The following is a 15,766-nucleotide window of genomic DNA, read 5'->3' on the forward strand; positions in this document are numbered from 1 at the left end:
CTAAAAGGGGTATGAAGTCAATATAAGTGAGAAGTATGTACAAACGGCCAAAGTAAGTAGGTGAGTGATTGGTCACAGCGTATATCATGGTAGGTGGAGTAAGAACTTAGTGGGGTGGGAGGTGCTATGCGAAGGGGGGTGGAGATGCTAAAGAAAAGATAGGTATGATCAACCCTTGGAGGGAGAGGTGCTACAGTGAAGTCAGTGATGCGAGATGTGAAGGCAAGGGATCCCATGATGTAATCAACAATGCTGGAGCCTCCCCCATGTGGAAAGCACGTGAAACCACTTGAAGTGGGCCATCTATCAAGACCATTATAGATAATGAGATCATGTATCCTGCCAAGGTCTAATAGGGCCTGCCCATAAGATGTTAATGGACCTCTCCTGTCAGTCGAAACCCGTAGCATACCTGCCTCCTCAAGGTTAATGTCTCGCAGTAAAGTGGAATCTTCTCTGAAGTCGACCTAACCTGTAGAGGTGTGAGGTCCTCATCCATAAAGATCGCTAGGTGATCTCGGACTAACCTACGTCATAGAGCTGAAAGTCATGCCTGAGTGTCATGAAACCATATGATCAGGGGTTGCTCTCGGTTGGGATCTCTCCCCACCCGCCATGCCCTCTCTATCCTGTGCTCAGCCACACCTAGGGTAGCGGCCTCGAAAGTAGTCGCATCTGCCATCAGTGTAGCCTCAGTGCATGGGGTCTTGCGTACTCTGATGTTGAGAGCCTTACTAGCTCTTTGCTATTGCTCCATGATGCTAGCCAAAATGGTTACCCTTGTAGGTTCCCATTTGGCCATGTCAACCCATCTGGATGTCTCCTCAATAGCAAATTGCATGCTTGCAATCTATGCCTCGACCACTGAGGTACTCCTTGGGACTATGTGTATGGTTGTGACCTCCTGCCGGAGCTGTAGGATATCCTGTCTAAGTACTTGAATGAGACCAACCTACTCCTGAATGGCCCGAGCCTGCTCCTGTATGATGTGTCCTTGCTCCTCGTTGAAGCGGACCTGCTCCCATGCAAAGTGAGTCAGCTCCATCTCACGCTCATGGAAACTATGTATCTCCATGAGCAAGGTCTCCCAGGCCTCTGGTGTATCAGCCGACCCATGTCCAATCTAAAACTTTGATGGTTGTGGCATGAAGGTGTGGGACTGAGTGCAAAAGCTAGATGGTGACTGGGTGAGGAATAGAGATGATAGTGGATATAGCAGTAGCTGGGGATGTGGGGGCTGTAGCTATAACTAGTGTTGAAGTGTAATGTTGAAGTGTAAGCTGAAGTCAAAAGTGGGGATGTAAAGGGAGCTGAGACTAGAACTGGAGCTGAGATTGAAGCGTGAGGTTGGAATTGAAACTGAAACTGTAGTGGGGGCTGAGGTCAAGGTAGAGATAGAGGCTGAAGCTAAGGTTGAGGTAGGTCCTACCTTTGCTTTGCTGTCTACCTCGAGACCTATTCGGTTGTAATGTGTGATTATATCCTCAAGTTGCGAGTGTGTCATTTGCTTTTTTAAATTGTTGTTGTTGTCATCTTTCTTGGCTTTGTCCCCCATTTTTCTTGGACTTATTTTTTTCTTCTTTGGTGCAGGTCCTAGTGTCCGATCGAGAGCGGAAGCACCGGCACCCCCCCTATGACAGCAGGCACACCCAGTGCGAGGGGGTGTAGTCGGAGGTGGTGAGGTAGGGTGCCAGCCTAAGGTGGAGAAGCTGAGGTGGATTAAGGGGGGGAGGCTGAGACAAATAAGGGCGGAGTGCCTAGGCCTAGGCAAGGAGCCTAGCCTAGGAGCCTAGGTGGAGGGAGGCTACCAATGGGAGGGCTAGCATGCAGCAACAACAAAGGGGGAGGCACAGCAGGAGCAAGAGCAAGAGCTGCAACAGTGCTTAGGGAGGAGCTGGAGCGAGAGGAGCAGTGCTAGCGGTGGGAGGAGCAGCGCTAGTGGTGGGGTAGAGCAGGGTGGGTAGGTAGGTTGAGTGAAGGGAGATTGAGAGGAGTGGAGGGGTAGGTTGAGCGGAGGGGAGGGGTAGGCTGAGCGAACGATAGGCTGAGTGGGGTGGGTAGGTAGGCTAAGCGAAGGAGAGGCTAAGCGGAGCGGAGGGAGGATAGGCTGAGCAGAGAGGAGGGCTAGGCTGAGCGGAGTGGAGGGAGGAGAGAGAGAGAGAGAGAGAGAGAGAGAGAGAGAGTCTATGTAAAGACTGGAAACTACGCACAAATTTGGAAGGTTTGCACTTTTCATGGTTCAAAATTTGGAGAGAGAGAGAAAAGAGAGAGCCATGCTTCATGGAGTCCAATCTGCCCCCTCTAGATGGTGGTCCTTGCTTCCATCTAGAGTATTTATAATAAATCATCAAAGCAAAAAGAGCCAATAATAGTATATGCAAGAGCATCCCTTTTTCTCAAAGTAAGGGATTACTTTTACAATGCCACTTTGGGCTCAGTTTATCCAAAATGATATACGTCCTTTACTTTTTACAAAGCCACTTTAGGTTTGCTTTAACCAAAAATGATTTATGTCCTCTGCCAATGAAATACAAAATTGGCCCATGGCCATATATTATGCACTGTGCGACACCTCAATTAGTACTGTCTCACTAACTCCAATCTCCATCATTAGTTGCATCACCTACACTCAAGCCACCAATTACATTAGTTGTTAACAATCAATTGAACAAATCACTAGATCAATTAAGCCCAATATAATTATGCTCAAATTACAATAATCAAACATGACACGAATAACACTAGCAACATTAGTATTAACATGGAATCACCGGCAATACTGACCATCCAACATGGTATAGCATAGGTTAGTTAGGCGTCCCCAACTAAACCACACAAAGCATCCATTAGGACCCCCTCTGCGTTTGATGTGATCCAATGGAATACTTTGCCATAGTCTCACTCTCTCTCACACACACACACATTTCTTTTGTTAAAAGAAACTTTAATTAAGAAGAAGTGCACACATACACACGCACGCATGAACACACACACATGTATACTTTCCCAACTTTGAATTATTCTTTTATGTAGCCTCGTGAAATCTCCCCTTTACACTCTCTTTTTAAGCACCCCACACACCATTGGTTCATAGCACAGGCACGTGCACACATTCACACATGCATGCGCGCATGCACACACACACACACAAACACATGCACGCGTGTGCATACACGCACACACATCTTTAATGTATGTGTTTCTCCTATGTGAATGTTTTATGCTCACGTCCTTATTTAGTTGTGAGTTTTAAGAGGCTTTATGTCTATGCTTCATAATCTTATCTTATATAAGAAATGTGGCTGTTGATGCTCTTTATAGCCAGTGATTTGATTCATGTTTAGAAACACATGTACATATAAAGAGTGGTATTGGCATTAGGTCTAGGCATCCTATTAGTAGATGTTTTTAAGTATTCATCTCGATGCATTCTTCTTCATGCTCTTTAGTATGCCATTTTGGTATTGAGTAAGGATAATTATATTGTGGTATAGATGCATTAAATCCCTCTCCTTTAGACTTTGTATGGTGACTTTGATCCATTGGTTCCCTCTCCTTTAGCATTAGTATTCTTGAATTTTTTGTCCTATGAAAAGGGAAAATTGGGAAAAAATCATTTTAATTTGGGCCAAGGTCACGGCCAAACTTTCTCAAACATCTAAAGGATTTTATGCTTGGAGCTCTTCATGGTGTCTTAGATATTATGTTTGGATCTCTTCATGGTGTCTTAGATATGGCTTCTCATACATTTTCATATCAAATGCGAAGCTGTAATTGTCATGGAGACATTTGAGACTAGCTAATTGACAACCTTATATAGCACGCGAGCATGCCCATACTAAGTACCTAAATTGCTACCAAAAGAAGGTGAATTTTTTAAAAAGAATTTTACTTTTTAGAATTTTTATGTAAGAGAGAGAGATATCAAGTCCTTCCATTCTTGATGATTGGATTCCCTCTTTTGATGACAAGCTAGGCCTAGTTTGCTTGACGGTGAGAAGTCTTCACTACTCCTCTTGAAGAAGCTAGGCCTAGTTTGCTTAATGGTAAGAAGTCTTCACTACTCGTCTTGAAGAAGCTTTCCTCTTAAATTTTTACAATATTTGTCTTGACATACATGCTAAGAATTGTTTCCATGGTTAATTTCTTATTGGATTTGATAGTGAAAGGGAACTTTTTGACATAAACTAGTGCATGAAATGGTGTGTAGGGCTTGTATGATAGAGGCTTATCTTCAAGTGAGGAGAGTCATGGAGAAACGCATGGAGAAATGCATGGAGGTTGGCATAGGTTGTTATGGAAGTGAACTTGGATATGTCTCAATAGTGTGGTGAAGGAGATAGTTTAGGTAGAAAGTAGGTATGGTGAAGGCAAGGAATGCATGTTATGGATCCTGGTGGATGGTTCATATACGAACAGCTATTGAAGCAACCATATATGGTGTTGTCCATGTAGAAAGTATGCGAGACTGTTGGGAAAGGCAATCACTCTTTGCATTGTAAAAAGCTAGGCCATGTATGGAGCTGAACTCTAAGAGTGTAAGTACTTGAGGGAGTGGTGTTTGTAATGAATGGTATGTCTGGTAGCACAATAGATGCTTCGATTATTTCACTTGGCCTTACCCGTATGCAAGCAATGAAGTCTCATACTAGTGCTTGAATTTCATTTTCAGTATAGTCTTGGTCTTTTAAAACTTGAGTGCCCTTGCATGATCCTCTTGGCCCAGAAAGATTGTGTGGAAAGTGAATGACAAATCCTTATTCTTGGTCTAAAAACTAGTAATGAGAAAGCCTTAGTTACATTTCACACAAGAAAGAACAACATGAAGTAATCTCCTAAAACAAGAAGAAGGTAGAAATAAATGCACATCTAGATCTAGAGCAAAGAAACATCCTCATGTGATTAGCTCCTATGGAGAAGAAAATCTATGCCATCTCGGAAGCAAACTGTGCATATGTTCAACTTAAAAAAATACAAGGGGACACAGGCACCTCTCCCAAGGGACATCCTAGTTTGCATATGAGCATGGTCCATATCATGCTCTCCAACATCCCATAACTACTCTCTAAATCCCCCCCCCCATGTTCTTTAATTATTTTTTGACCTTTCTTTCCAAGTCTCACCATTAGTGTTTATTTCACTCTTTCACACTTCTTAATTTTTCATTAACGTTTCCTTATTTCCATCTCTCTTATGGCTTACTTTATTTTGCACCTTACATTATAATTTGATGTCTCGTTACCTTACTTCATAAACCTACTTAATAATGTGATAGCCTTTCTACCACATTATTATACGAATCCTCTTAACCTATTTACCCATCTAATGAAACTATTCCCCTTTCTACCCCCTTTCACCCTTATACTACAAACTATTTAAAATCTATTCTACTACCCCATTATGAACTCTCACTCGATTATTCCCATTTCCCCATTAGTCTACCTCCCTATTATTCTACCCCATTACTTCATTAATGTTTTATACCATTACACTTCTATTTCTATATACTCTATTACACCTTCACCTTTCATACTTTCTTCCATATCTTTTCCATCAAATTTCTCTACTCTCCTAACCTCACCAACCTTTTATTTATTAGAAACTCTAATTAGTCCTTCTTATTCATTTACTTATTAATATCACCTTTTTGGCTATCTTCCCTCACTAATGCTCCATTCTCCTAACCTTTCTAATTTTTGCCCACAAACTTTCTAAATGACTAACCTATTCCTTTACCACACTCCCTCCATAGTCTTAAAAATCTACCTCACACCCATCTTTTCTCTTGTCCTTTTATTTTTTAGTTCTATTTGTAAAGCTTATTTTTAGAAATTTCTACCCCTTCTTTTTCTTAAAAACCATTTTTCATAAATTTCCATATGCTTTCTTACTAAATTCATTAACCCCTTTTTCCCCACATAACTTTTCTTTTTCTCTCCATGATGTTCCCAATTTCATTGCCTTTCTCCTACACTCTCCCCCTAAAACTCATGGTTACCCCACACAACCTTTCATTCAATTTTCTACATTAAGCTTGTTAGGTCTATGGTTAAGTTCGAAATTGTTTTCATTTCACCATGAAATGGGGTTTGTTGAGTCTTCACACACACAATCATGTTTCCCTTGCAACTTTGGAGAGTTGCACATGGCACATTTAAGACATTATGGCTCTTTTACCTCTTGACTCACTACATTATTACTCATTTGAGCTATACTATCTCTCTCACTCATCATTCGAATTTCAGATCTTCAAAAACTTTTATAAACCAAACATTTGTCATTACATTTGCAGTGGGAGTTGTTAGCTGATATATGGCTAATCCAAGAAAGAGGCATTGGGAGGCAGTTATGTGCATACATGAAGGGTACCAAGAAGATGTGCATCTGCTTTGGCAAAGGGGAGATGTGTGTACTTGGGTACACAGACTTAGACTATGCATGGCATGTGGATAGCAGGAGATCCACCTCTGGTTATGTGTTCACCTTTGCAGGTGGTGTAGTGTCGTGGATGTCTCGCACATAGAAGTGCATTGCTTTGTCTACCATGGAAGCCGAGTATGTTGCAACCATAGAGGGTTGCAAGGAGGCTATATGGCTTGATTGGCTAGTGGGAGACTTGGGGATTCATATAGGTGTACCGACATTGCATAGTGATTCCATGAGTGCTATTCAGCTAGCACAAAATCCGGTCTTTCATGCAAGACCAAACACATTAAGGTCAAATACCATTTCATCAAGGAGGTCCTTGAGCACAAGCGTATAGAGCTTGTCAAGGTTCATACAAATGATAACCCTACAAATATGCTAAAATGAAGAGTCTACCTAATCAATGGTTTGAGTATTGTTGTGTCTTGATGGGCATTGGATAGTATATCCACTAGTAGTTGTTCACCCTTAAAGGGAGATTGTCCTTTAAGTGGGAGGTTATGGGGATTAAAGGCCAGTGTGCCTTAACCCCGGTTATGTACACAATACTCAACATATATATATATGAATGACATAGAAGATAAGGGTGCTTCAGCACCCACAAATCTGTGTGTTTCTCTCTTGCTCTCACTCTCTCTTGTTTTTTGCTTCAGTTTTGTGAACTCACACAAGGATGGCCTAACCTCGATCTTTTTCTTGATGCCTCTAGGAGCATATCTCCACCCCACTCAAGCTATCTTTGACTCCATAACCCTCCCACACTCCTTGAGTAGAGGTTGGATATGCCTGATTCTGAAGGGGAGCAATAGATCATACATTTGGCAATGGAGGTAGATTACCCTTCTCGACACTGCTTACAAGATCTTAGCTAAGGTCTTGAGTCTATGTATGAGACCCACCTCCCAGATATTATTCATGAGATGTAGATCGGTTTTGTCTAGGAGCGTAGCATCTTGGATAACATCTTCACTTTCTGGGAGGCACAACAGCTCACCATTCTTCTTCTTGATTTTAAGAAGGCATATGACAGGGTGGAGCAGTCCTTCTTAGAGGGGACCATTTGATCCTGACGAGCACTGAGGGACCTTGCCTACATTGAGGAGGGGAGTTTTGCTCATTTTGATAATTCGATGGTATTTCAAAATGAGCTCACGCCACAAAAATTTCCAACATTGAGATTGGTGTATAGGTGTGGTATTTTTTTTGTCACTTTCTCATTGTTTGAACATTAATTCTTTCCCAAATAAATGGGACAAGAAGGGAAAGTGTACTAGATCCTCTCACCACCCTCATAGCTCCCTCTTGTTTCCTCATAGCCCCTTGCAGCTTCCCCTTTATTGCCTCTCGAACCCCCTCGCTGCCTCTCAACCCCTTGCACAACCCCTCTCACAGCCCTCATAGCTCCCATCATGGCCAACCTATACCCCCTGTGGCAAATGTATGCTCCTCCCCCATAGCCATCCTACTCCTCTAATGCCATTCTACACCCCCATGACTAGTCTACCCCCTGTAGCTAAGCTGTCCCCCCCCCCCCTTTGCCATTTTACAACCCTTATGGCCATTCCATCCTCCACCCCCCACATGGCCATTCCTCCTCCCCCTGTGGACATTCCACCTCGGGCTTGCCCACCCAAATTCATCTCCTCCAAGCCACAAAAACCCTGCTATCAAGAACACTCCCCCAAAACATAGAGAATGCTATGCTCTATCTAGATATCTTTTGTCTAGCTTCAGGTTCTAAAATAAACCATGCAAGACTGGATATGCATTCTGTCATTGGGGCCATCTCGATCGAGAGGAGAGATGCACACTCTAGATTCATGTGGGTCCGGATTCGACGCATAGAGAGCCATGATATATTCATAGGAATATGCTACTTCCCACCTGAGACATCTCACTTTGCCAAAGATACACTTGAGGAGGCTTATACGTCTCCATATGTAATTGTGTATCTAGACATTATGGATATTTAGAGTCACATGGAAGTCCCCCTTGTTGGGGACTTCAATGCAAGGACGAGCACACAATAAGTACTGCTTTTGGACTTTTAGAATGATTCCATACTATTGCCAGACATTGACCTTGATGAGACAAGGATGACATGGGCATCTGTGGACAGACAGGGGCTAGTCACATCATGCGGGCATGCACTTTTGGACCTGGGTAGGGTACACGAGAACACTCTATTCAGCAACAAGTCTAAAGACTTTTGGTGCACGTTCCTTGAGCAAAAATCACTCTTCCCCCTCACTGACACTCAAGTATGGCACACCTATGCACACAGCTTGTATGACGTTCCCAACCAGCTAGCCTTGGACTTGTCACAATCACCTCGCCCCACCACTTGCACTCTATTCACTAGGGGAGGTGGTGTCAAGGATGCGACATTGAAGATCCATAATGATCGCGTGAAAGATCATGAGGGGCGATGCACTGAGTTTATTGCATATCGGATTGATGTGCTAGCCTCGATCCTCACAAAGCTTTTCAATAACGCAATTTGCCTTGGCTTCCCACACACGTGGACCCTTAACACCATCACAACCATTCACAAGGCAGTAGATCCCATGAGCCCAAAAAACTACAAGACCAAGATCTATGCATCAATACTCGACATAAAGGTTAGTAGGTTCGCAAAGATGCAGGGGCTTAGAGCCGAGTGCTAGGCAGGATTTCGGTGTGACCATGGGACCATGGATCACATACTTGCACTTAGGGGTGTCATCGAGGAGGCTAAGTCATAGAAGGAGAGAGTATAATGTTGCTTTGTGGATTTTTGCAAAGCCTTAGACATAGTCCCATGAGACCACCTCATCATATGCCTGCAGACACTAGGGTATGACCAGGAGATCATATGGGTTGTTATGGCACTCGTCTCAGGCAGAGTTTGGATAGGTGTCGGATGGACAGAGGAGATTATGAGCACCATTGGGGTCAAACAAGGTTGCCCACTGTCCCCCACCATGTTTGGCCTCTACATAGACGAGCTCGAGACCTTTATGAGATCACTAGGGGGGGTTGGTTGCTCTCTCACCGGCGCACTGATTCAAATTCTCTTATATGTAGATGATGTGGTTCTGATGTCTTCATCTGCTAAGGGCTTCCAGTGACATTTGGATGCACTACAGGTTTTTGTGATGAGTAACATGATTTGAAGGTTAACCTTGGCAAGACCAAGGTTATGATCTTCAACACATCTCAAGCCATCATGCATAGAGAGCAGTTGACATTTGATGGATCACCGACCGAGATCATCTCCTCATACACCTACCTAGGGGTCGTCTTCCTTGGCCCAATTTTCACAATGAGACCAGTGATGAAGGCCCGTTTGAGCAGGGGGTATGCCGCACTTGGTCGCCTAGAGAGACAATGCTTCCACTCACATTTTCCAAACCAAGTCTCTTCTCTTTGACTCCTTGGTTCCACCAGCAGGCATGTACAGCAGCCCTTGTTGGGGGCCGGATCTCTCATACACAAAGTGGGCTCAGGTGGAGTGACTAGAGTTCTTCTTGTGGCATTCTAGATCATTACCTATTTACATCGTGTTAGACAATGCAGGTCCACAGTACAGTGAAGCAACGCATGTTGCCATGGCAAGCTCTATCTTCATCCATGGGCCTTGCAAATGGTGGGGATGAGAGAGGCTGGTATGCCCAGACACGTAGGTGGTTCGAGAGATTGGGGCTTCACATATACAGACTACCTCCCTTCCAGTATAGCCTAAACGCTCCATCTATCCCACTAGGATACCACGAGGTCAACCACCTGGTTGGAGCTGAGGGAGCTTCTAGTGAGACTTAGTTTCTATAGAGAACACTATCTGCAAATCTCTAAGGAGGGCTTCATTGTCCCACTAGAGTACACTCGGATGCACTTCCACACTCACTGAGGATCTCTATAGGACAGTTTTGAGTTTCATCACACTGACTTCATATTGAGAGCGGACGAGTTGAGGGGATACCCAGGGAGAGACACATGTGCACCTTATCTGATCGACAAAAGGTGGAGTCAAAGGAGCACTTTGCGTTCAGATGCCCCGTGTACTATGAGATCTACTGTCGATACCATTGCCTTCTTAGGGACGGTTTTGGGCTAGTATCCTAACTACTCTTATACCCAGATCGTGGATACCTCGCTATCTTCATCCATGAGGTGGTCCACCATAGGGAGCACTTACTCAATGTGCAAAGACAGTCCTCAAGAATAGGACGGGATCCTTCTCAAGGTAGGATCACAGAGTTATTCCAGTTAGATCACACAAGCCACGCAGCCACTGATAGCAGATGCAACAGAGACCTAGAGCCCAAGACACGCTGCACTCAATAGCGAATGGACATGTAGATCACACTGAGTGACCTCCCATCCTTGTTCAAGCCTAAGGCACGACCCATAGAGGTTACGATAGCCCTAGTTAGGAGGAGAGTCATTGCTAGGAGATCGAGATGGGTAGCATCCATAGATAGTCACCAATGCTCCATCACTGGCCACATATCAGTACCTTCCTGACACACATATACCCCTGTGGGGCCACATTGCATGGACCATGCCAGCCAGCCTTGTTGATGATGGACTCGACGATGAGGATGATGATGCCAATGATGCCGTTACTAATGATACGACTATGTGCTACTTAGCACTTAGCATCCACCAAGGGTGATGATTTTAGTAGCTCCTCCCTTTCTGCTTGTTCTATCAGTTTTCTATTAGTCTCATAGACCCATCGGTCTTCTGAAGAGTTTAATAAACTTTCTTTCTTTATTGCTTTCTTTCTTTCTATTGATCTCTCTCTCTCTCTCCCCTTCCCCCCTCCCCCTCTCCCTCTCTCTCTCTCTCTCTCTCTCTCTCTCACACACACACACACACACACACACACACACACACACACACACATGCATGCACACATGCACAAATATGTATGTTTCTATTATAGGAATTACCATGGGCCTTGTCAAACATAAGCCACAGTCATGAGGCCATGCCAGACCACACACACAAATAGCTTCCAACGCTCTATCTCTAGTCTTATACCACCATATCCCATTGAAACATCATGACCTCCCTTCTAGGGACCTGCAATATCTGTCATGTCAGGCCAGACTTGAAATTAGATTTGATATGACTCTCTCTCTCTCTCTCTCATGCACGCACATGCACACATATGTATGTATCTATTATAGGAGTTACCATGGGCCTTATCAAACATAAGCCACAGCCTGAGCCCATGCCAAACCACACACACAAATAGCTTCCAATGCTCTATCTCTAATCTTAAACCACCACAGCCCCACCATCCATTGAAACTTCATGACCTCCCTTCTAGGAACCTGCAGTATCTACTATATTGGGCTAGACTTGACATTGGATTTGATATGACATGATGATCATGATGATGATGTAGATGATGTTGATGTTAGGACTATGTACTACTGATGCTTTTTATGACTATGCAGCATTTAGCATCTAGCATGGGTGATGATGCTTGTTTTAGTAGCTCTAGTGGCTTGTTGTATGAGGTTCCTTTTAGTCTCATAGCCCCATTTTTCTTATGAAGACTTTAATAAACTCTCTCTCTCTCTACACACACACACACATGCACACACGCACGCATGCATGCATGTACACACACATAGATGTGTATGTATCTATTTATGTATCTATACATACATCTCTCTCTCTCTCTCTCTACCACACACACACACGCACAAGACAGACAGACAGATAAATAGATAGTCGATAGATAGATAGATAGATAGATAGATAGATAGGTAGGTAGGTAGGTAGGTAGGTAGAGAGAGAGAGAGAGAGAGAGAGAGAGAGAGAGAGAGAGAGAGAGAGAGAGAGAGAGAGAGAGAGAGAGAGAGAGAGATACCTATGCACGCACGTGCATGTGCAGGTGTGTGTGTGTGTGTGTGTTTACAACACATATGTAAACCAATTCTCTACAGTGTTGAATATTAATTCAACTTATTTATTTAATATAAATCAAACTCTAAGCATCAATTTGTGTAATGTTATAATGTTTGAAATTGTTATGCGGTATTTCAATCAAATGGTAAATTTCTTTTTCTATTAGTGTCTTTTTAAAAATTTCCAAAAATCTATATATTAATCAAAATAATAGTGATGATTTAAATACCCTAGTATACTTGTTGAACTTTGTGAAATTTGTCATATTAATTGAAGGAGAGATACTAACCTACCACCATCCAACATAACATTTTGTTAGAACAATATATGTTAGTGGGAAAGAAGGTTTAGGATGCATCTCCCTAGTTGTTATCCATGCACAATTAAGTAAAAGAAAATTCACAACAGTTAACGATGCTCTTTCTAGTGTAAATCTGTTTTGTTTTTTGTATTTGTCATGTGATTTGACACAGCAACGAAATATTATTTGAAACGCCCACTTCTATGGGTCATTGAATGTACCTTGTCCAATGCCATTTTGTTGTTTAAGTTGTGTAAAAATTTTCATGTTCAAGGCCATCAATCAATCAATTTTGGCTAATCCTAACAAGCGAATATGTACTTAATTACCTAGGAGAAGAAATCTAATAACTCTGTACATTTATAAATATGAATATAAATTATAGGTGCATGTGTGCGTGCATGTGTGTGTGTAGATAGATAGATAGATAGATTGATTGATCGATCGATCGATAGATAGATAGATAAATAGATAGATAGATCGATAGATCGATCGATCAATCAATAGATAGATGGATGGATGGATGGATGGATGGATGGCTAGATGGATGGGTCAATGGATGGATGGATGGATGGATGTGGATGGATGGATGGATTGATTGATCAATCGATTGGTTGTTAATAGATAGATAGATAGATAGATCGATAGATAGATAGATAGATGGATGGATGGATGGATGGATGGATGGATAGATGGATGGATGGATGGATGGTTGGATGGATGGAGAGAGAGAGAGAGAGAGAGAAATAAATAAATAAATAAATAAATTTATTTATATACAAAAGGAGAACAATAAATGCAAATGAAGAAGTAATCATGTACATAAATAGTGCACTCTTATCCAAATGTAAATAGAGCCAATTTGCATGATCCTTTTTAATCTCATTTTATGGTGTTTCACACAAAGGATCTGTGGAATGTGTGCAAGCAATCTTATGCTTAGTTTTCACAATGCATACCAACAATTGACCATGATTTTACTTATTAATGGCCTTTACTACTCTCTCACTCTTGCTACCATCTTCCATCTCTCTACACGAGAAACTCTTTTTACTTAAAGTGAGCAACATGTTCCAATAGTATAGAGGATCACATGGGCAAGACAAGGAACAACGAGGCAAAGGAGAGTGTGGTGGAGCAAGGGGTAGTAATGGTAGGATGAGATGGGGATGATGATGTGGAGTAATTAACTTAAGTGTATATATTTTGCCAAACATAGGCCTAAATTTAAAGATGAAGCAAAAGTCCTAGAATGTCTTACCAATCGGGAAGATAGCAATCCTATCTAGACTTTGCAATAGTGAAGACTTGTTTGGTAATGGCAAAGGATTATCTGGATGCCACAAACATTGGACATTAAAATGATTTGCTAGAAAATGGAATCCTCAAGGCACTAATCTCATAAAGCTTCTAATCATGCTAAATTGGAAAAGTGGATTTGAGTATAGGCACTAATCTCATAGAGCTTCTAATCATGCTAAATTGGAAAAGTGGATTTGAGTATATGGGTTGAACAAGGTCATCGAGCATCATTATCATAGTTTTGTAGGAGCTTGTTTTTTCGTGTTTCTACCACTGATATTGAGTGACTCGCACAGCAACAATGGTGTCCTTGTCCTAGCACATGATGCCATCTATGATCCACATTCAAGCACACAAAATGAAGTTTGTTATTGATGGTATGTGGTCTTATAGAGAGTGGTGCATGTTCTAGGGGATACATCATTGGTGAGGGGATTTAACTTTTTTGAAAAGGAAGAACAAGAATGAAGAGTGAGTTGCAAGTTATAGCATTCATTGTTCCACACAACAATTCAAAAATTATTTTGACATCTAAAGGTTATAAAATTTGGAAGTGCTATATGAAGGGGAAGGCCCTCAGGTCTTACTTAGTGTGTGGCAGTAGGATAGGAGGGGTTTAAGCTCTCAAGAAGCTTATCACGACTCAAAGGTAGATGGTAAATGGTATTTCAACTTGAGGATGAAGTGTGGCCCCAGTGTAGCTAGCTATTATATCAAGGGACTTGAAAGCATTTGTGTTGGGAAGCAATAAGCAAGACAGAGGAATCCAAATGACAAACAAATGCAAACATACAAAACAATTTAGCGAATGCTTCATATGTCGCTACTATATCAAGGGATCTTAAAACTTTGCTCAAAATCAATAAGCAAGACAAGGAGAACAAATAATAAGCAAATGCAAACATACAAAATAATTGAATGAATGGATATCGAATAGATGTGCCAAAATATTTTTACACCAGTACTAAAGGAGAAGGTTAAAGAACTCACTAGTAAATGCATCCTCAAAAAAAAAAAAAAGCTAGCTATTGCCAAAACTTTTTATTGTCTTTGGGCATATTTAAGACACAAATCATAAACATCCTCATCAAGTGATCATTGATGCATATATTGTATAAAATTACATAGTCCATGCATGGAGATAATCACTATGCAAGGATAGCAATGTCGTTGATTACTAAGGGTATTAATTTGATTATTTTAGTTTGTGTTCGAAATGCTAAGATGCACAAACTAAACACTAAGAGATGTATGCTCAAGAATTGTGCATTTTTGGGCTTTATACACTCTAAAGAGAGAGTGTGCTAACCCTCCTCCACACAACCTTGTGGGTTATCTATTTAGATGTAAATGTGGATAACCCTATATGTGTACTTATAAATATTTAAAAGCACATTTTTAGTCATTTGTACATATTCTCACAAAATCTTTAATACAATACAAGAAACATTTATATCCTTTTTACTATCTTTGCGTATACACTCAACAAGCACACGTTGAGAGTGGGTCTTACTGACTTTGGAACCATTTATATTATTGTTGAACTATCAAAATTTAGTAGCCAAGCACAACTTAAAGCCTTTTGACTCAAGTGGGATTTGAGTTCTCGATGGGCTGGTTGTCTTGCCTACTCAATTTTGATATGCAAACATAGCCTACAAGCACAAATCGGCATGGTATTTGAGCAATCGATGACGACTAGCTGGGAAGGAACTATCTCAACTCTCTCTCCTACTATCATTGCCTCGATTTTTTGCAAAACAATACTTTGAACAATCAAGACCTAATCATGATATATTATAACTCCAATTTGCAACATATTGTTGAGTG

This window comes from Dipteris shenzhenensis, chromosome 12 (genome assembly GCF_047967505.1).
Source record: "Dipteris shenzhenensis isolate YYH24624 ecotype China chromosome 12, Dip_SZ_1.0, whole genome shotgun sequence".
NCBI lineage: Eukaryota > Viridiplantae > Streptophyta > Polypodiopsida > Gleicheniales > Dipteridaceae > Dipteris > Dipteris shenzhenensis.